Source organism: Labeo rohita, chromosome 10 (genome assembly GCF_022985175.1).
Source record: "Labeo rohita strain BAU-BD-2019 chromosome 10, IGBB_LRoh.1.0, whole genome shotgun sequence".
NCBI lineage: Eukaryota > Metazoa > Chordata > Actinopteri > Cypriniformes > Cyprinidae > Labeo > Labeo rohita.
The window spans coordinates 28592622-28614452 of NC_066878.1; the positions used below are offsets into that span (position 1 = coordinate 28592622).

At 34.5% G+C, this 21831-nt stretch overlaps 1 long non-coding RNA gene across 1 annotated transcript in view; it reads left to right on the top strand.

Annotated features, from left to right (window-relative positions):
- Positions 1-11115: 11115 nt before the first annotated feature.
- The window catches only part of LOC127172164 (uncharacterized), an 83479-nt gene continuing 72763 nt past the window's right edge, over positions 11116-21831 (top strand). The window contains exon 1 of the long non-coding RNA XR_007828596.1: positions 11116-11150. This is a non-coding gene — a long non-coding RNA (uncharacterized LOC127172164). The remainder of the gene's footprint in view (positions 11151-21831) is intronic.

Below are 21831 nucleotides of genomic sequence, written 5' to 3' on the forward strand. Positions count from 1 at the left end.
ACACTCCTTCTTATGCACTTGTTTTGAACAATCTCAGGGACTCTTGTGCTCCAAGAACATAACCTTTGTTATAGGTATTTTTTTTTGTTTGATAAGCAATGTACAGTTATAGCTGTGCAATCACATACATACATTAAAGAAATTGGGCTAACAGTTGAATGAGCAATGAACAGTATTCATCACACGATTTAAAAATCTTAGTTTACAGTGCATTAACTAATGTTAACAAACACAACTTGTGATTTTAATAATGCATATGTAAATACTGAAACTTAACATTAACTAAGATTAATAAATGCTGTAGAAGTATTGTTCATTCTTAGTTCATGTTTAACTAATGTTAACTAATGAACCTTACCGTAGTTAGTGTTACCGAAATTGGCAAGTTTTTACATTTGAATTGGCAAAATGATACATTTTTATTTACTTTAATAACAAGTATTTCAGAAATTATTCAGCTGGTTATAATTGGATTAAATATCTTAATACTTTATAAAATTATTTTTAAAAAATATATCTTTTTTCTAAATTAAAAATTATACAGTTTGTTTATTTAATATAACAATATATAACAACTGAATCTAATTATATGCAAGTATATGCACAAATATATTTGACATAAACACATAAATATAATTTCAAATTTATTTCTACATTTAGTCAATAACTAGGATTAAATGACTAAATGTAAGATTAATTAAGATGTATAATTTTGATGACAGGTATTTGTGAGATGATTTAATGGATTATAATTGGATTAAATATCTAAAAGCATTATAAGTACTTTTACAATACTTTATAAAATTATTTAAAAAATGAATTTAATATTTTTCTAAACAAAAAAAATATACATTTTTTTAATTTAATGTAACATAATATATAATAATAATATAATTATATGCAAGTATATGCACAAATATATTTGACAAACACAAATATAATTTTTAATTTATTTCTACATTTAGTCAATAACTAGGATTAAATGAATATATGTAAGATTAATTAAGATGTATAATTTTGATACTTTATCAAATTATTTTAAAAAATGAATTTTCATTTTTTTCTAAATTAAAAAAATATACAATTTATTTAATATAACATAATATATAGTAGCTGAATATAATTATATGCAAGCATATGCACAAATATATTTTTTAAATGTATGTATATATTATATTTATAAATAAATATAGATTTATTTATATATTCAGTCAATAACTAGGATTAAATGACTATATGTAAGGTGAATTAATATGTATAATTTTGGTAACAGGTATATATGAGATGATTTAATGGATTATAATCGGATTAAATATCTAAAAGCATTCCAAGTATTTTTATAATGCTTTATAAAATTCTAAAATATAATGAATTTTATTTTTGTATTTATTTTTCTAAAGTATAATAATATAATTTATTTATAAAACAACTTAATATGTAATAATTAAATATATAATTAGGTACAAGAATATATACAAAAAAATGGCATAAATATAATTATTTATATATTTATATATTTTGTTGACAACTTTGATTAGATGACTATAATGTAATTTTATATTCATAACTTTGGTAACAGGTATTTATGAAAAGATTTAATGGGTTAAACACTGCCATTCACATTTTAGGAGCGGTATGATTTTTAATGTTTTTTATGTCTCTTTTGCTCATCAAAGTTCCATTTATTTAATCAAATATACAAAAAAAGTAATATGTGAAATATTATTGCAATTTAAAATAACAGTTTTCTATTTTAAAATATAATTTATTTCTGTAATGCAAAGCTGAGTTTTCACGATGCTTCAGAAATCATAATATGCTGATTTATTATCAATGTTGGAAACCCTTGTGGTGCTTAATATTTTTTATACCTGTGATACTTTTTTCAGGATTTTGTGATGAAGAAAAAGTTTAAAAGAACAGTGTTTGTTTAAAATAGAAATATTTTCTAACAATAAATGTCTTTACTATCATTTTTGATCAATTTAACACGTCCTTTCTTTCAAAGAAAGAAAGAAAAAAATTTACTCACCCCAAACTTTGAACGGTAGTGTACATCGTTACAAAAGATTTCTATTTTAACTAAATGATGTTCTTTTTAACATTTGATCTATCAAAGAATCCTGAAAAAAATATTACAGGTTCAAAAATAAATAAATAAAAATAAAATAAAATATATTAAGCAGCACAACTGTTTCCAACATTGATAATAAATATTAGAATAATTTCTGAAGGATCAAGTGATACTGAAGACTGGAGAAATGATGCTAAAAATGCAGCGTTGCATCACAGAAATAAATTCTATTTTAAAGTATATTAAAACAGAAAACCACTATTTTAAATTGCAATAATATTTCACAATATTACAGGTTTTCTGTATTTTTAAATAAATAAATGCAGCCTTGATAAGCAAAAAAATACTTATTCAAAAACATTCAGAAATATAATGCTATAGACAGTGGTGTTTTGTAAATCATTTTATCTGATACACTAATCAGTAATTTTTATATCACAATCACGTTTTTTCTCTTTTCTTAGGCGCTGTTTCCACACCACCTCTGGTCCTGATGTCAAATACTCAGAGCTCTGCCAGTTACATCAGCATGTAAGTCTCTTTCCAAGGTTCAGTTCAGGTTTTTGTATAATCATACCTGCTGTCATTACAGAAAAAAGACTTGAGTACTGTCTTGTGTCAGAAGTTTCCTAGAAAACCACTAGAGGGCATCAGGACACAAGATACAGAAACACATGACATTAGACGTGATGCTTTTGTCTTTGACGCAACACTATTTTTTATTTTTTTTTTTATTTCTTTTAATCGTTATGATGTATTTATCAGTGAGTCACTAAGGTTTGTACTGCATACTTTTTTTTTTTTTTTTTTTTTTTTTAGAAACAGTATATAAAATACAATCCAATGCAATGACCAAAAAAGAAAATATTATATTATTACATTTTCTAATCAGACCAATTAAATAAGTGTATTGCATTGTGGGATACAGTATTCTACACAGTGTGCATACTGTGTACAGTATGCAAATAATCTGTATGCACTAAATACCCACATGACCTTCTGCATTTGCCTAAATGTGCAATACACAACAGAGCACACTGTGGCAAATGAGGTGAGGTCATGTGACAATTTGTTCCTGTTTCATATACTATTATGACAATACTAGGCATATACAATACTATATAAAATCAAAGAATTAATCAGACAGCATATAATGTGTATAATATAATTTTAGATATTTTTTTTACTAGTGGGTGCAGGACACTATAGTTCATTTATGTAAGTGAGAATAGCAAAATAAATAAATTGTGACATATTATGATGGTATATTTGATAAAAATTTGAGACCAAAAATATTTCAGACACTTCGACCTGATCATATTTTGCTTTGATTAATTGCTAATGCGACCTTTTTATACCACAGACTGAACAAAATTAAGCATTGCTTGCTAATTGGTCAACAAAGTACTGAGAGTTGTGTAAATATTGTCATACTAACAGTTATCAGATTTTTTGGTTGATCGTAATCCATTGCATACCTTTCTATCAAAGTTACCTGACATTATCAAGATGCATTTGTTCTGACACAGTTCTTGTCATATCTTTATTTTCTATAGCAAATAAACTGTGATAATGTGAGAAATGTTGAAGGCATCTGAATAAATTTTGGTTTGACAGTACTATACTATAAAGCTGATATTCCATTCCAAAATGAACCTGTTCACTGAGATGACTCATCTGAACCGATTCATTTAAATGAATCGGAACATTTGCTCGTTTTATTCATTTCGAACACATTTTGAACACATTTTCTGATGACATTTATTTTTAAACACAGTGTTAACAAAGTACCATTTTCCCCCTGAGCCTCTCTTATCATCCGTAAGGAAATCGTCAGTATTTTTCCTGAAGTAGATTTACTGGCATTCAGAGTTTATCCTCTTTAAAGATAGAGAGGAAATAATTAAACTGAATGCGTCACAGATTCCCCCTGCTAGAAATCTCTGTTTCTCTGTTTCACACCTGGGAAAGTGTCATCCTCTGCGTCACAGTATTTGTAATCTCTCCTATTTATTTAAAGAATGTAGTTTTGCATCAAAGCATGCTTAGATAGAAGTCGTTCAGCGGGCTGTAAACAAAATATGGCTCAGTCATAGGCCTTCTCTAAATATTTAGAGAAGAGTTACGGGTTATTCCTGTTCATCTAAACAGGAAAGAGTCACTTGACAAACCCAGCTGGGTCTTTTCATATATATTTCACGATTAATCGACAGATATCTCCCTAAAGCGTTTTTTTATCTGCCTTCCTGGAAAGCAGCGTCGAAAGTTATACTCTAATCACAAGGCCATATAATTGCAGTCAGATAGCGTGGCATCTGTGTTTGCTGTTGTTTATTCAAATACTGATGAGGTTTAAAACTCACAAGCACCCAAAAATAACCTCGTGACCCGTGATGTCGGTCCATCTCAAAGCGGTCCTTTTGTGGACAACACCTGCCGCTGTCTCATGGTTTACACACAAGCCTCGTTCGCCCACAGCCGTCTGTTTACCCTCGCAGAGAGAAATCAGAGATCAGGGCGATGCTTCGCGGAGGTCGCCTTCGTTTATGAAGCTCGCTTGTCATGTTCGGCTTTGTTTTGAGGCAGAAATGAAAGATATAAAGTCAAACAAGAAGAGTTTACAGATAGCAAGCCGTTGCCCTCAGTGACACTGAACGTGGCCTAATTGTTGAAGGAGCAGTTTACCTAAAAATCTAAATCAAAATGTCATTATTTAGATTAATACTGTGATTGTTTTGTGTGTTTGCAGGAAATGGTTGAGCAGCGGCATGTTTGGAACGACTTTAGCGACATTCGTCATTATTGTGATTTACATTATATACAGAAGATGGACGGGGAACGGCGTCTTCCAACTGCGTCTGAGATAAAGACTCGCCTGGGAATTTAAAGGAACAGTTCACCCAAAAATTAAAATTTGCTGAAGATGAACTCACCCACAGGCAACACACGATTTGATGAGTTTGTTTGTTCATGGAACAGAATTGGAGAAATTCAGCCTTACATCACTTGCTCACCAACTGATCCTGTGGAGTGAATGGGTGCCGTCAGAATGAGAGTCCAAACAGCTGATGAAAACATCACAATAATCCACAAGTAATCCACACCACTCCAGTCCATCAATTCCTCATCTTGTAAAGCCAAAAGCTGTGTGTTTATAAGAAACAAATCTATCATTAAAGGAGAAGTCCACTTCCAAAACAACAATTTACAGATAATTTACTCACCCCCTTGTCATGCAAGATGTTCATGTCTTTCTATCTTCAGTTGTAAAGAACTTATGGTTTTTGAGGAAAACATTTCAGGATTTTTCTTCATATAATGGACTTCAATTTTGCCCCCGATTTTGAACTTCCAAAATGTAGTTTAAAAGCAGCTTCAAAGGGCTCTAAATGATCCCAGCCAAGGAAGAAGGGTCTTATCTAGCGAAACGATCTGCCAATTTTTTCGAAAAATAAAAGTTTGTATACTTTTTAAGCACAAAAGCTTGTGTAGCACAGGTTAATGCATGCGCGTTCGCGACTTACCATTGAATCATGTTGAAAGGTCACGCGGAACGTAGGCGGAACTACAGACCCAGTGTTTACAAAGCGAACGCGCAAAGACTAAGAAAGTGCAAGTAAGTCAAACGCTGTTTACAAACAAAAAGGTACAATGTGTCGGACGATTCTTAAGTCGTAGGAGAATCAATACCTTTTTTAGCCGGAGTACACAGACGATGAACTTAAACGTGACTCGTAGTAGTGATGGGAAGTTCGGATCATTTTACCGACTCTGACTTTTGAGTCTCGTGCAGCAAAATGAACGAATCTTTTTTCAAGTCATTTAGTTAATTTTTGCAAAATCAGCGTCACGTGACAGCCCCATAAGATGAACGAACGACTCGAAAAACCCGAAGACTCGAAACAGGTGAACTAATTCCAGTACAGAACCTAACAGACGACTCGTTCTTCGCGAGTCACATTAAAGATTCATTCAAAATGAACGAATCGTTTAAGAACGACCCTTGGATGCGCATCCCAGAGCCTGTTCTACATGAGCTTTTGCGCTTAAAAAGTATACAAATTTTTATTTTTCGGAAAAAATGACCGATCGTTTCGCTAGATAAGATCCTTATTCCTCGACTGGGATCATTTAGAGCCTTTGAAGCTGCATTTAAACTACATTTTGGAAGTTCAAAATTGGGGGCACAATTGAAGTCCATTATATGAAGAAAAATCCTGAAATGCTTTCCTCAAAAACCATAATTTCTTTACGACTGAAAACAGAAAGACATGAACATCTTGGATGACAAGGGGGTGAGTAAATTATTTGTAAATTGTTGTTTTGGAAGTGGACTTCTCCTTTAAGATGTTTTTAACTTCAAACTGTTGCTTCCAGCTTAAAAAATAATAACATAACACTTCCTCCAGTGAAAAAGCTTAGTCCTTGCTGTCCTCTCACATCAAAATCCAAAAACATTTTTGTTTAGAACTGTTTTTCGGACTGTTTTCACTCATAAACACTGTTTGATCTGTGTATATTTCTCCCCTGATTTAGACCAGATGACTATTTAATAAACATGAAGAAGTCTTGATGATAGATTTGTTTCATAGAAACACACAGGTTTTCACTTCACAAGATGTTAATTGATGGATTGGAGTGGTGTGGATTATTGTGATGTTTTTATCAGCTGTTTGGCCTCTCATTCTGACGGCACCCATTCACTGCAATGGATCCGTTGGTGAGCAAGTAATGTAATGCTAAATTTCTCAGCTTATTTTCATTTTTGGGTGAACTATTCCTTTAGGAGTTTACAGAAGAGACATTTTTACTGCCACTGTCATTCCTCTCAAGTATACTGAATTTGTATTAACTAAACCGCAGTGGATCTTGGACATGGACAGAAATACAGTTGTGCATTTATCCAGTAAAAAGTCTTGACAAAACATTTCCACTTGACAAAAAACTATGCAAGACATGTGAGTTGTGAAAATATGACTGTAACTTGATATACAGTACTGAACGGACATGTATTTTTATTTGCATCAAAAAAACATTGGTGTAATTTTGCAATAAGGTTCCATTAAATAATGCTAGTTAATGCACTAACACGAGCATTAAGCATATATATTAATCTTTGTTAATAAAAATGCAACTGCTTGTTCATGTTAGCTCATGTCTAATAAATAATATAAGATATAGCTTTTGATTATAATAATGTATTAGTATAAGGTGAAAAGACTGTAACTAAGATTAATAAATATTTTAGAAGTATTTTCATTGTTAGGTCATGTTAAATAATGTAGTTATAAAATATTAATAAATGAAACCTTATAGTGTTACTAAAATATTTGGACACAGCTTTTAATTACAGAAAAAAAAAATTTGATTGTGATTTTTGGGATCCATGCATGTTTTTTTTGTCTTGTAGCTTTCTTATTTTGTCTTTCTTCTCATTTCCATTTAAACTTTTATACCATTCCTAAGAAATACAATAAACATTTTGCCATCATTATGCGAAAGGAGGTTATTGCACTTGGAAGCGTATCAGTAAACATTAATGCATCATTTAGAGAGATATGAAACATATTTTTGGGCATCTTTTGTCTCATATGAAAACACTACAGCTAAATTTGAAACTAAACTTAGAGCCTGATTCTCCGAAACTCTGCTTCCTAAACGAATATATCTCATAAACAAATCAAGGGACCAAAAAAAAAACAAAACATCAAAGTCACGTGCATGCACTAAGTCACTAGCCCAGAACTGAACATTATCTAGCATAGAAACTAGGTTGTTTACTGTCATAGATTCAGAAAGCACATTACAGTAATTGTTTATTTTAAAAAAGAACCGTTTTTGCAGCCGCACACATCTCTCACCTGGCAGATGAAAGGCTGCTAATGAAGGCCAAAATGCTCTCAGCTCAAAGAAGAGCTCTTAAAGCAAGTGCTCAGACAGGATGTGCTCAAACACAATGCTGAAATTGCTGTCCAGGCCACCATTACTAACAGAGATGAAATGACTAGCTGTTACTAAGTTCTAAGTTAGAGACAACAGAAAGACTACAGCAGACTTTGGCAGTGTATGTAAAGGTGTATGTTCAATCAGCCAGTCATTATAGCAAAATGACAGACAGAAGAGTCCTGTGTCACTGCCATGGATATATATATACAGTGGGTACGGAAAGTATTCAGACCCCCTTAAATTTTTCACTCTTTGTTATATTGCAGCCATTTGCTAAAATCATTTAAGTTCATTTTTTTTTCCTCATTAATGTACACACAGCACCCCATATTGACAGAAAAACACAGAACTGTTGACATTTTTGCAGATTTATTAAAAAAGAAAAACTGAAATATCACATGGTCCTAAGTATTTAGACCCTTTGCTGTGACACTCATATATTTAACTCAGGTGCTGTCCATTTCTTCTGATCATCCTTGAGATGGTTCTACACCTTCATTTGAGTCCAGCTGTGTTTGATTATACTGATTGGACTTGATTAGAAAAGCCACACACCTGTCTATATAAGACCTTACAGCTCACAGTGCGTGTCAGAGCAAATGAGAATCATGAGGTCAAAGGAACTGCCTGAAGAGCTCAGAGACAGAATTGTGGCAAGGCACAGATCTGGCCAAGGTTACAGAAAAATTTCTGCTGCACTTAAGGTTCCTAAGAGCACAGTGGCCTCCATAATCCTTAAATGGATGACGTTTGGGACGACCAAAACCTTTCCTAGAGCTGGCCGTCCGGCCAAACTGAGCTATCGGGGGAGAAGAGCCTCGGTGAGAGAGGTAAAGAAGAACCCAAATATCACTGTGGCTGAGCTCCAGAGATGCAGTCGAGAGATGGGAGAAAGTTGTAGAAAGTCAACCATCACTGCAGCCCTCCACCAGTCGGGGCTTTATGGCAGAGTGGCCCGACGGAAGCCTCTCCTCAGTGCAAGACACATGAAAGCCCGCATGGAGTTTGCTAAAAAACACCTGAAGGACTCCAAGATGGTGAGAAATAAGATTCTCTGGTCTGATGAGACCAAGATAGAACTTTTTGGCCTTAATTCTAAGCGGTATGTGTGGAGAAAACCAGGCACTGCTCATCACCTGTCCAATACAGTCCCAACAGTGAAGCATGGTGGTGGCAGCATCATGCTGTGGGGGTGTTTTTCAGCTGCAGGGACAGGACGACTGGTTGCAATCGAGGGAAAGATGAATGCGGCCAAGTACAGGGATATCCTGGACGAAAACCTTCTCCAGAGTGCTCAGGACCTCAGACTGGGCCGAAGGTTTACCTTCCAACAAGACAATGACCCTAAGCACACAGCTAAAATAACGAAGGAGTGGCTTCACAACAACTCCGTGACTGTTCTTGAATGGCCCAGCCAGAGCCCTGACTTAAACCCAATTGAGCATCTCTGGAGAGACCTAAAAATGGCTGTCCACCAATGTTTACCATCCAACCTGACAGAACTGGAGAGGATCCGCAAGGAGGAATGGCAGAGGATCCCCAAATCCAGGTGTGAAAAACTTGTTGCATCTTTCCCAAAAAGACTCATGGCTGTATTAGATCAAAAGGGTGCTTCTACTAAATACTGAGCAAAGGGTCTGAATACTTAGGACCATGTGATATTTCAGTTTTTCTTTTTTAATAAATCTGCAAAAATGTCAACAATTCTGTGTTTTTCTGTCAATATGGGGTGCTGTGTGTACATTAATGAGGAAAAAAAAAATGAACTTAAATGATTTTAGCAAATGGCTGCACTTAACAAAGAGTGAAAGATTTAAGGGGGTCTGAATACTTTCCGTACCCACTGTATATATTTATATATATATATATATATAGTGTATATGTGTGTGTGTGTGTATATATATCTCAGTCTCAATTCATAAAAATAACCCAATAAACTATACAATATGTTTAATATTGGGCTTAGTAAACAACCCGAAGATGAAATGATTCGCAATGTGCGCTCCGAAATTACGTGTCTGAATCAAAAGAATCGCGAATCGCGTTCCAAAGTTCCGATCTAAATAAATGATTCGTGAACCGCGCTCCGAAGTTCCGGCCTGAATCAAATGATTCGCGAACCGCGCTCCCAAATTTTAATCTGAATCAAAAGATTCGCGATACGCACTCTAAAGTCCTAATCTGAATAATGATTCGCGAACCATTATTTAGATCGAAACTTCGGAGTGCGTCCACATCTGAAATGATTCGCGATATCGGTCGAAAGATTCACGAACCCGCTTACCTCCGATCTGAATCAAATGATTCGCGATACGCGCTGCAAAGTTCCGATCTGAACAATGAGCGCGTCTGGAGCTGAAATGATTCACGAATTCTAGGCTATACGATGTCACCCTGTTCTTTGCAATGAAAGTAGACCTTTCTTTATCTTTTTTCACTTTTTATTTCATCATCTATTATTTTCATTACTGTAAATGTATAGTAATGATTTCTAATATATCTGGTGTGTCTGTTCTTAATCTCCATTTAAATGTTTATTAATTTGTTTATAAACCTATTTTTTAATCGATTTTACCCTGTTCTTGTCATGAAAATAGACCATTTTAAATAAAGATCTTAAAAAAAAATCAAATTATTTGTTCTATTTGATTTTAAAGCCACTTTGCCAGTCTAACTTTTAAACTTTTAAACAATGTAAATTTTAAACATGATTTAAACGTTCTTACCTTTTTAGGCAGGTGAGATATTTAGAAATTTATAAGCAAGACTGCTCTGATATCACATAATTTGCTGTGGGTCTGTATGAATGTTTTTTTATTTTCTCATTTCCTCGTCTCTGACCTTTAAAGCTGCTGGAAGCGATTATTTTTGGAATACCAGTCATAACGTCCTTAAGACCTGTTATTTATCACTAAAATACGTGTTTTTAGACATTCAAACCTGTCTGTGGGACAGCGAATCAGAACCGCTCTCTGTCTGTCAATCATTTGTCGCACGACATCCCGTTGGCTGAGACGTCTTTGGAGGGCGGGGTTTTGGAAGGAGCGAGGTATCATGAACCTGCTGTGTCTCGTGTCACCGCTAGATGGCAAGATGGACGTTTCTGCTGCGGCCAACCCTGACAAGAAACGTGAGTTACCGGTTCATGAATTACAAACGCTGCCAATCTCTCATTATAATGTGCTGCTGTACATCTGATGAAGCATGAAAATTCATTTACAGCACGAATGAGTGTTAACTGAAGCCATACAGTGTGTAAATTCACATGAAAACGCCATAGCTGGAGTTATTTGTTTACTCTGGATGTGTTCGGTGTTCCAAGCAGTATGAGTTGTTTAACCCTCTGGGCCCCTTCACCCATTTTTGACCGAAAAATATTTTAAAATTTTAAAAATCGTAGCTTCATCGGAATGATATTACACTTTGTGACTTTTGTTGCATTAGCTATGTGAACACGCAAAAAAATCATGGACATGATTCGGATATGTTAAAGGGTCACAAAAAAAAAAGTCAAAAAAAAGTCACACTTGGCTCCTTCCCGGTCATAGGAAATGAATGGGAAATGCAAATAAGTTTTTATTTTTTAATGACACCAAATGGCACAATTATCACTTCAAAAAATGGATTTTAAAAGCGTTCACTCTGTTTTAATGTTGCATTTATTGAAAAATACTAATAAAAATATTTTATAAATAAATATACATTAATTCTAATGGGGAAAAATAGCTCATTAAAATTGTATAAATATTGCAAATTGTCATAAAATCTCCTAAAAATTCTAAATAATAATCAAAAAATATTATTGAACAAAAATATTTTACAATGGTTTTCCTGAAAAAACAAAAAGTTACATTTCAAGGCTTCGGGCACGTTTGACCGCGAAGGAGCCAAGTGTGACTCCTAAACAAAGAGGCCCAGAGGGTTAATTGGATAAAACGTGCCAAAAAATAATTAGAAAAGAAAGATAGTGGAGACAAATTTTGATTTTGGTTTAACAAAGCTTTCACAGAGAGTTTAATACGATAAATCCTTAAGGTCTGAAGATTGCTGGCCTTGTACTTGAGGCCTTGTACTTGAGGCCTTGAATGCTGATAAATATAGATTCATTTATTGATTAATTGCAGTTTAATGCATCCTAGAGGGCTTGTGAAAGCTTGCTTTTGAACTGTTTCATATTTTAAGTTTGAAATCTTTAATATTGTTGCGTGATTATTTATTTTTGTCTCAAGTTAGAGGTTTTAAAGATATTTTGTATTTTGAAGCTGATATCCAGCTTCTGGTTGATAAGTATTTGTATTTGCATTCACATATTGTATTTGATAGGGATGCACGATATTATCGGACTGATATCGGAATCGGCCGATAATGACTTCAAATGTAAATATCGGCATCGGCCCGATATGAAACATTATGCCGATATGTTTTGCCGATAAGATGAATATGTTAACTCACATGTGCTAAGGGTGTGCTAGGGATTAGATCATGTCAGCAGTGTGGCTCATTCTTGAAGCAAAGTTTTGACTGAATGAGGAGTAGATTCACTGTTTTGGATCGCTGCATTTAAACTGAGAATACACATACAGAATGATGCATAGCAATAGCACGTGCAGTGGCAGCAGCGGCTATAGGAGAAAACGCGCCGTTGTTCCATTTGGGATAATTTACTGTTGCCTGTTTCATATCCAGTCACTAGATCGCTAAATGCACATTTTAAATGGTTTTATGGTGCTCTTTGTTGTATTTTGAAACCCAATGGCTGTGTTTGCACATGACATGATCTGCATTTAAAATAAAAAGTAATTACGGCGCGCGGTCAGTGAATTCTCTTTCTTCGGCGGCGCAACGGCAAAACACACTGTTGCTCATATGAAACATTTTTCGTGAATATGACACAAGTGAGGTACAAAGCATTCTTTATAAGTTAAACAATTGGTTAGCAGGCAAATGTTAGTAGCGACCATACTTTTGGATTCATGCCGTTCGAGCCAATACATTTAAAGCCATAAGCGGCTGTGTGTCCTGTTTTCCCGGTTGGTCACGAATTGCCACAAACTTAATAATATTTATAGTTTCTTTTCACAAATCATCACCGTCTCACCCTTTAATTTCGCAGGTTTGTTTTCTTGGCATTTACTTTTAATCCATGTTGTCGGATCATTTATGCGGGTAAACTGCGTGTGGGAAATAAAAGATTTCGTGGCAATAAATTAAGAATTCGTTAATACGACTTTTTAATTCGTTCCCTTATTTTACAAATTAATAAATTAATAAAACGTAGGAACGAATTAACAAGTTGTAGGAAATAATTATGTTCGTGTCCTGCAGCCCTGTCAGAGCGAAGTGCACCATATAAAATAATTAGAAATTATAATTAAACATGACTTAGTGACTACATTTCTATTACTTTCTTTCCATGTTGAATGCCTTTGTATTGCAGGGCTCTAGACTGATCAAAACTGTCACATGTTTTTTTTTTTTTTTAAATGTGCAAGTTAAAATTTGACGTGGTCGCACTGCTCCATACAGCGCGGGTTACAGAGTTACAAAGCCGTGGCATATTCAGGATTTCACTGATCACGCGAAGAGTAGTTTTCGTTGTGAGCGCTTCGGGTGTAGAGCCTGGTTTGTATTTGTAGTGTCAGCACGAGCCAGGCGGTGACGGCAAAAAGGACGCGACTATTCTGGAAAGATTGCGGACTGAGGATTTGGTTTTCGAGTAGGGTAAAAGACCGCTTGTTAAACCAGAGAAGGTAAACATGTTGGTATTCTTGTGCAAAAAAAAGTGTACTGTTTTGCCAGTTGGTCACGAATTGCGACATAACTTAATATTTTTATTTTCCCAAATCCTCACCGTCTCACCCTTTAATTTCTTAGGTTTATTTTCTTGTCATTCACTTTTAATCCATGTTTTCGTATCTCTTACTGTGATAAATTGAGGGTGGGAAATAAAATATTTTGTGGGAATAAATTAACAATTCGTTAATACTACATATTAATTCGTTCCCTCATTTTACAAATTAATAAATTAATAAATCATAGGAACGAATTAAGAAATTGTAGCAATGAATTATGTCCTGTTCATGTCCCGCAAAGCACCCTCACAGTCACCCAGTTTAGTTCTACTTTTCTGTTTTCGTTTTGAAATGTTGTATTCAGATTGCAAAATCGAAAGTGAAAGCATCCGAAGTTCGGCTTATAACATAGCAAAAGTAAACTTAATTTACAAAATTCAGATCATAAATAATGCTAGTCTACTGAGGAAAAAGAAGGGATTGAATGTAAACCACTCATTACTATTTATTTAATCCTAACAAATAAGTTATTGTTAAAAACTAACTTTCCAAATAAAATGATATATATCGGTATCGGTATCGGCCAAAATGAGATGAAAAAATATCGGCATATCGGATATCAGCAAAAATCCAATATCGTGCATCTCTAGTATTTGAGATTTGTGTACTGATCTGATGTGAAGATATCTGTCACTGGTTTGTGCGAATGTATCCGGTTGAACTGTTACTGCAGTTATTCTGAGCTGTAGATTGTCTGATGAAGGATGAGCGATCGATACCCATCTGAAGTGATACCCATCCTATCTCACAGCTGCCAACAGCTGTGACAGCATCACTCAATAAGTCACAAAGTCAGCAGGACAGACATTATATCACACACAATCAGGCAGCGCCAACATCAGGAGACAAGTAGAGCAGTGAACTGGGGCTCATGATGTCGTTTGTGTCAGATGTTTCTCCTAAACGTCTTGGGGAGAAATGCAAATGTGACTAAATGATGCAACAGAGTAAACATACAGTAAGAGCGTCAAGCTGGAACATGAATGTGAGATTACTGAAACATCTGCTAAGCATGAGACCGTCAACAATAAACATTACCACTGAAATGTAATGTAATTCAGAGTGAACCTGCATAGGTGTGATTTGATACGACTAGGAATGTGTATTAAATGAGTAGGTTGCTTAATGAAAATTTGATTCAAATGTATTCACCCTGTAGGCCATTCTAGAATAAATGTGAACATGCATTAATTTATCTCACAAAAAAAAAAAAAAAAAAAAAAAAAAAAAAAAATCAGTATTGCTCAAAATGAATACAGAACAGTGAAATGCAACTCGGAATATGATGCAAACCTGCAAGAATTAAAGGGGTCATCAGATGCTAAGTTCACTTTTACATGCTGTTTGAACATTAATGTGTGTTGGCAGTGTATGTACAAATCTACCCTATAATGATAAAAATCCATGCAGTGGTTTTTAATTAATCTGTAAAAATAATATCCCCTTTTTTAAGTCGAGCCATTCTCAGTTGTCTGTCTGTTGTGACATCACATCGACAGAGGCCGGTCCCACGATAGTTGATTGACATGAGCGTCTTAACTCAGATCAGTTGTAACAGTCCAACCACCATGTGATTGAGGTGTTGTGATGCTGGATGTAATAATGAACATAGTGGTCGTCATTTACTCCCAATATCTGAGCTGCTGAAGATGCAGTGGATTACGTTTGTTTGTGAAGGGAATGCGCCTCCCGATCTACATATATCCGTCTATGTTCGCGCAAATCATTTGTGATCCAGCTTTACTTACAGCAGAAGTGAGTATAAGGGGTTTTTTATGAATCTTTGCCATCACCTTTCCTAATAATGTGCTTGTTAGCAAGTTTAGCGGCTATATATGGGCATCCGATGACCCCTTTAAATGTTAAATAACACAGTTATCCTTTATGTATTTAATCTCATTTTATTAACCAATGTCTTTGCTGCTGAGCTTCGACTGTCAAATTCAATCATACTAATAAGCAAAAATTACTTTAGATAAACTAAAATTTGTGCTTTGTTTTTTTATTGCTGAAGAGTGTTGAACTTTCTTCTTCTGTGTTTTACTGTTCAGACATGAATGTACTTTTCCTTTAGCCTTTATTTCACTTTTTGGTGTGAAAGGGCTTTTATATTTACCAAAATTAGAACCTTTTATATTAAAAACAAACATGTAAGCCCAGCCCAGATTTGTAAAGTAGCGAAAAAGTAACTATGTAACAGAATTAGTTACTTTTTTTAGCCAGTAACGCAATATTGTAATGCAGTACTTTTAAAAGTAACCTTCCCCAACACTACTCACCAAAGGATTCTCTGCAGTGAATGGGTGCTGTCAGAATGAGAGTTCAAACAGCTGATAAAAACATCACAATAATGCACAAGTAATCCACACCACTCCAGTCCATCAATCAACATCTTGTGAAACAAAAGTGGATTTGTAGGAAACAAATCCATCTTTAACCATTGCTTATAAACAAAAATGACTCCATAATCCATAATAATTCTTCCTCCAGTGAAAAAGTCCATTCCCTTTTGTCCTCTCACATCAAAATTTACCAATATATTTATTTAGAACTGCTTTGTCTTGTAAACAGTGCTTAATCTGTGCATATTTTTCTCCTGATTCTGACTTTCTGACTTTTTCACTCTGAAAAATCTTGTGAAATCTTATGGAAGGTAAAAACGCCTTAACTATAGATGTTTCCTACAAACATGCAGCTTTTTGCTTTACAAGACATTAAAGGAGAATTCCACTTCCAAAACAAAGATTCACATGTAATATACTAACCCCCTTGTCATCCAAGATGTTCATGTCTTTCTTTCTTCAGTCGTAAATAAATTGTTTTTTGAGGAAAACATTTCAGGATTTTTCTCCATATAATGGACTGATATGGTGCCCTGATTTTGAACTTCCAAAATGCAGTGTAAATGCGGCTTCAAACGATCCCAAATGTGGTTGTAGATGAGCCGAGGAAGAAGGGTCTTATCTAGCGAAACGATTGGTGGTTTTCATTTAAAAAATAAAATTGAAATACTTTTTAATCTCAAACGCTCATCTTGTCTTGCTCTCCCTGAACTCTGTGTATTCTGGCTCAGGACAGTTAGGGTATGTTGAAAAACTCTGATCGTATTTTCTCCTTTAACTTCAAAAATCAATTCAAAATCATCCTACATCGCTGCAGAAATACTGACCCAGTCTTTGCAAAGTGAACATGCAAAGATCATCAAACACCCTTAACAAAAAAGGTAAAAGAGTGATACAGGACGATTTTGAAGTTGAGGGAGAACATGAGATGGGAGTTTTTCGACATAACTGTCATGAACCAGAACAAAAACACATTTTCACTTGAAAAAAGCAATCTTATAGAATCTTATGAGAGGTAAAAACACCTTAACTGTGGATGTTTCCTACAAACATGCAGCTTTGATTGACTGGAGTGGTGTGGGTTACTTGTGGATTATTGTTATGTTTTTATCAGCACCCATTCACTCTCTGACGGCACCCATTCAACGTCATTTTTCTTTTGTATAGCATATTTCAAAAACTTGTTTCAAGCAGCTTTCTTCTTTAAGTACAAGTCTCTCTTTTATCTCACTGGTGTTTGGAGAAGCGCCTACAGTAAGATCTCCTTTGTGATTTGATTTTATTTTATTTTTTTTTATTTTTTTTTTTTTCCTTCTTCCCCTTTCCTTGTGGTGCTTTGGCTGGTCAGGTTTTTATGATGCATAAAGAGGGCCGTTTTGATGTGCTTCACATTTAATCCCAGGTGCAACCCTTCCCTGGAGTCTTGCATGACGCACTCAAAGATTTCTCATCTCTCTCATCCATTGAGAGGTTTCTTTTGCGGTCATTCGGCTCAGTGTGCCTGTGTTTTGGGATAAAGCGTCTGATGATAGGAGGTCCTTTATGGGATTAAGTATTTCCTCAGGTGCTGAGCTGAGTTTTGTGGCACGCACCATTCGACCTGCTGATTATTTGATCTGGTGCATTTTTGCCCCGATTGCTTTGTTTGGGCAAGTTTGGAGGCATTCCTACTGCGGGAAATGGAATGTAGATGCACAATTAAAATGTTTGAGCGCCTGTCCACACATGTTGGGCAGGAGGTGTACATTTCCTCAATACCATGTTGCAATACGTTGCAAAAAATACCATAGAAATATACTATGCATAAAGCATATAACCATATAAAAACATGGCATGCTCGGCAAAGCTATATTTGTTTGATGAAAAATGCAGTAAAAGCAAAAATATTGTGCAATTTGATTACAATGTTTTCTATTTGGTCTTCAGTATCACAAAATCCTTCTAATATGCTGATTTGCTGCTCAATAAACATTTCTGATTATTATTAGAAATCTGTAACATTACAAATGTCTTTGTCACTGTTGATCAATTTAATGCATCCTTGCTGAATAAAAGTATTAATTTCTTACTCATATGTGACCCTGGACCACAAAACCAGTCTTAAAGGAGAACTCAACTTCCAGAACAACAATTTACAAATAATATACTCACCCCCTTGTCATCCAAGATGTTCATGTCTTTACAAATCTCTGAAGAAAAGACATAAAGAAGTTATGTTTTTTGAGGAAAACATTTCAGCATTTTTCTCCATATAATGGACTGATATTGTGCTTCGATTTTGAAATTTCAAAATGCAGTTTAAATGCGGCTTCAAACGATCCCAAATGTGGTTGTAAATGACCCCAGCCAAGAAAGAAGGGTCGTATCTAGCAAAATGATCAGTTATTTTAATAAAAATATAATTTGTTTTTGTTCCGGTTCATGACAGTTAGGGTGTCAAAACTCCCATCTCATGTTCTCCCTCAACTTCAAAATCGTCCTATATCACTGTTTTACCGTTTTTGTTAAGGGTGTTTGATCTTCTTTGCATGTTCACATTGCAAACACTGGGTCAGAACTTCTGCAGCGATGTAGGATGATTTTGAAATGATTTTTGAAGTTGAGGGAGAAAATACAATTGGATTTTTTTCGACATACCCTAACTGTCTTCAGCCAGAATACACAGAGTTCAGGGAGAGCAAGACAAGACAAGCATTTGAGATTAAAAAGTATTTAAATTGTATTTTTTTAAATGAAAATAACCAAACCTTTTGTTAGATGAGACCCTTCCTCGGCTGGAATCGTTTACAAGATTTGGATCGTTAGAAGCCACATTTAAACTGCATTTTGGAAGTCCAAACTTGGGGCACCATATCAGTCCATTATATGGAGAAAAATACAGGAATGTTTTCCTCAAAAATCTTAGTTTTTTTTCTTGTATGACAAGGGGGTGAGTACATTATATGTGAATCTTTGTTTTGAAAGTGGACTTCTCCTTTAAGTCACTGGGGTATATTTGTAGCAATAGCCAAAAATACATTGGGTCAAAATTATAGATTTTTATTTTATGCCAAAAATCATTAGGGAATTAAATAAAGATCATGTTCCATGAAAATATTTTGTAAATTTCCTACTGTAAATCTATCAAAACTTAATTTTTGATTAGTTGCATTGCCAATAATTTAATTTGGACAAATTTTCTCAGTATTTAGAATTTTTTTGCACCCTCAGATTCCAGATATTCAAATAATTGCATCTTGGCCGAATATTTTCCTATCATAACAAACCACACATCAATGGAAAGCTTATTTATTCAGCTTTCAGATGATGTATTAATCTCAATTTTGAAAAATTGACCCTCATGACTGGTTTTGTGGTCCAGGGTCACATTTATATATTGGCTAGATATAGTTGGATGTTTGGCCCATTTGCAGCCTGAAAGGACAGTGATTTGCTATTCTGCAGAGGTGGTCCACATAAAAGCTGCCCGTCCTAATGACTGTGATGAATCACAGTGGTTCAGTCTTGCTTGTTGATGAGAGTGACTTTGAAGTGATTAGCAGTCGGGCGGAAGGTCAGTGTAGTTGGTTGGCAGAAGAACACAAACATCTAAAGCCACCCTCCTCCCCGTCTACGCCTCTCACTCATGCCCCAGTTGTTCAAATATGTCACACCGAACGCTGGCAGCCACCAAAAACAGATCTACACTTAGCATTATCAAGAGTACAGCTGCATACTTTATCTGAAAGTGCACGTCAATAACAGAGATGTAGTTCGTCTAACCTTTTGCAGGTGAAATGATTATATTTCTTAGTTGTGGCTGTGTTACTATAGAAACAGCACAAACCACGCTATGTGCAAATTACATTGACACCCCCTCAACTTCAACAAAACTTTTTAATCTCTAAGTTACCAACAGGAGAATCTGTTTTGTTGATTTTTTTTTTTTTTTTTTTTTTTTTTTTTTTTTTTTTTTTTTTTTTTTTTCCATATCACATGAAGTGCAATACAAAACCATGATGACTTGACTAACAAAAATCCTACTGTAATGACGCTGGTTAATGGTTATATTTGTATTTGGTACTTCAATAAAGGTGCTTCAAAGAACACCATAATAATATCACCATCATAGTGGCTCAAAATCCTGGTATGACCACAAATATTGGTTTAAAACACTTATTTTAAATTGTAGTATTTCACAGTATTACTATTTTTACTGTATTTTTGGTCAAGTAAATGAAGCCTTGGTGAGCAGAAGACATTTCTTTCAAAAACACTTTTGAATGGTAGTATATATACACTGCTGTTCATAAGTTTGGGATCAGTAAGGTTTTTGATGTTTTTTTTTTTTAAAAGATTTCTTATATAGGGGTCGACCTATTATCGGTGCCGATATTAAGCATTTTTGTCATTATCAGTATCAGGCATTTTAAAAACTTAAATTCAAACTAAGTTTTTGACAGAGTCCTTGTTATTCTTCATTTTGACAATAATTTTTATTTTTACACCAGATCTACCAGTCATAAGTAGCAAGGGTATATTTGTAACAATCTTTCTTTTGTCAAAAATCAGTAGGATATTAAGTAAAGATTATGTTCCATGAATATATTTTGTACATTTTTTACCTTAAATATATCTTAAATATATTTTTGATTAGTAATATACATTGCTAAGAACTTCATTTTTTTCTTAGTATTTAGATTTTTTTTTTTTTCCACTCTCAGATTCCAGATTTTCAAATAATTGTATCTTGAACAAACGGTGTCCTATTCTAACAAACCATACTGTGCATCAATGGAAAGCTTATTTATTCAGCTTTCAGATGATGTACAAATCTCAGTTTCGAAAAATTGACCCTTATGACTGGTTTTGTGGTCCAGGGTTACCTATATTTGTTCAAAATATCGGTTATTGGTCAACGTGATCTGTCATAATCGGTGTCGGCATCGACCCTGAAAAACACACATCAGTTGACCCCTAATTTCTTATTCCAGCCTGCATTTACTTGATCAAAAATGCAGAATAACAGTAGTATTGTAAAATATTATTGCAATGGAAAGTACATGTCCCAAATAATCATGGCAATTTCATGGCATCATGCTCACAAAAGCCAAGGTAGTACTTTTTTGCTAATGTGCTTAGTTCTGCATAGGCTGCTTTCTTCACAATAGTATGTGTAATTCAAACAGTACTATTTTAAATGTAAAGAAACATGGTATGTTTTACCTTAGGGTCATTTTGCATCAAATCAATTCAATTTCAGAATCTTCCCCAGCTCAAATTTATGATCTAGTCAGTATTTTTCCTGAAGAAAGATGAACGTGTATAGTGATGAAAGCCAAGATATGAAATGTCATGGATGAATATTTATTGAGTAATCCACTATTTTGTAGAGGGGGGTCAAAATGACAATTTTCACTTGAGATTCGGAGCCATATTACAGGCGCATAAAAATGACTTTGGATGGCAAAAAAAGGATGGCAGCACCTGGGTCACATATACACTGCCCTCCAAAAGTTTGAAAACACCCCTGGCAAAGTGTGGTTTTGGATGATAACAGCATAAATCCTTATTATTTTTTGGTGCAAATACATTAAAGTAACTTATCATTGAAGTCCAGCAATAGTAATTTTCATTT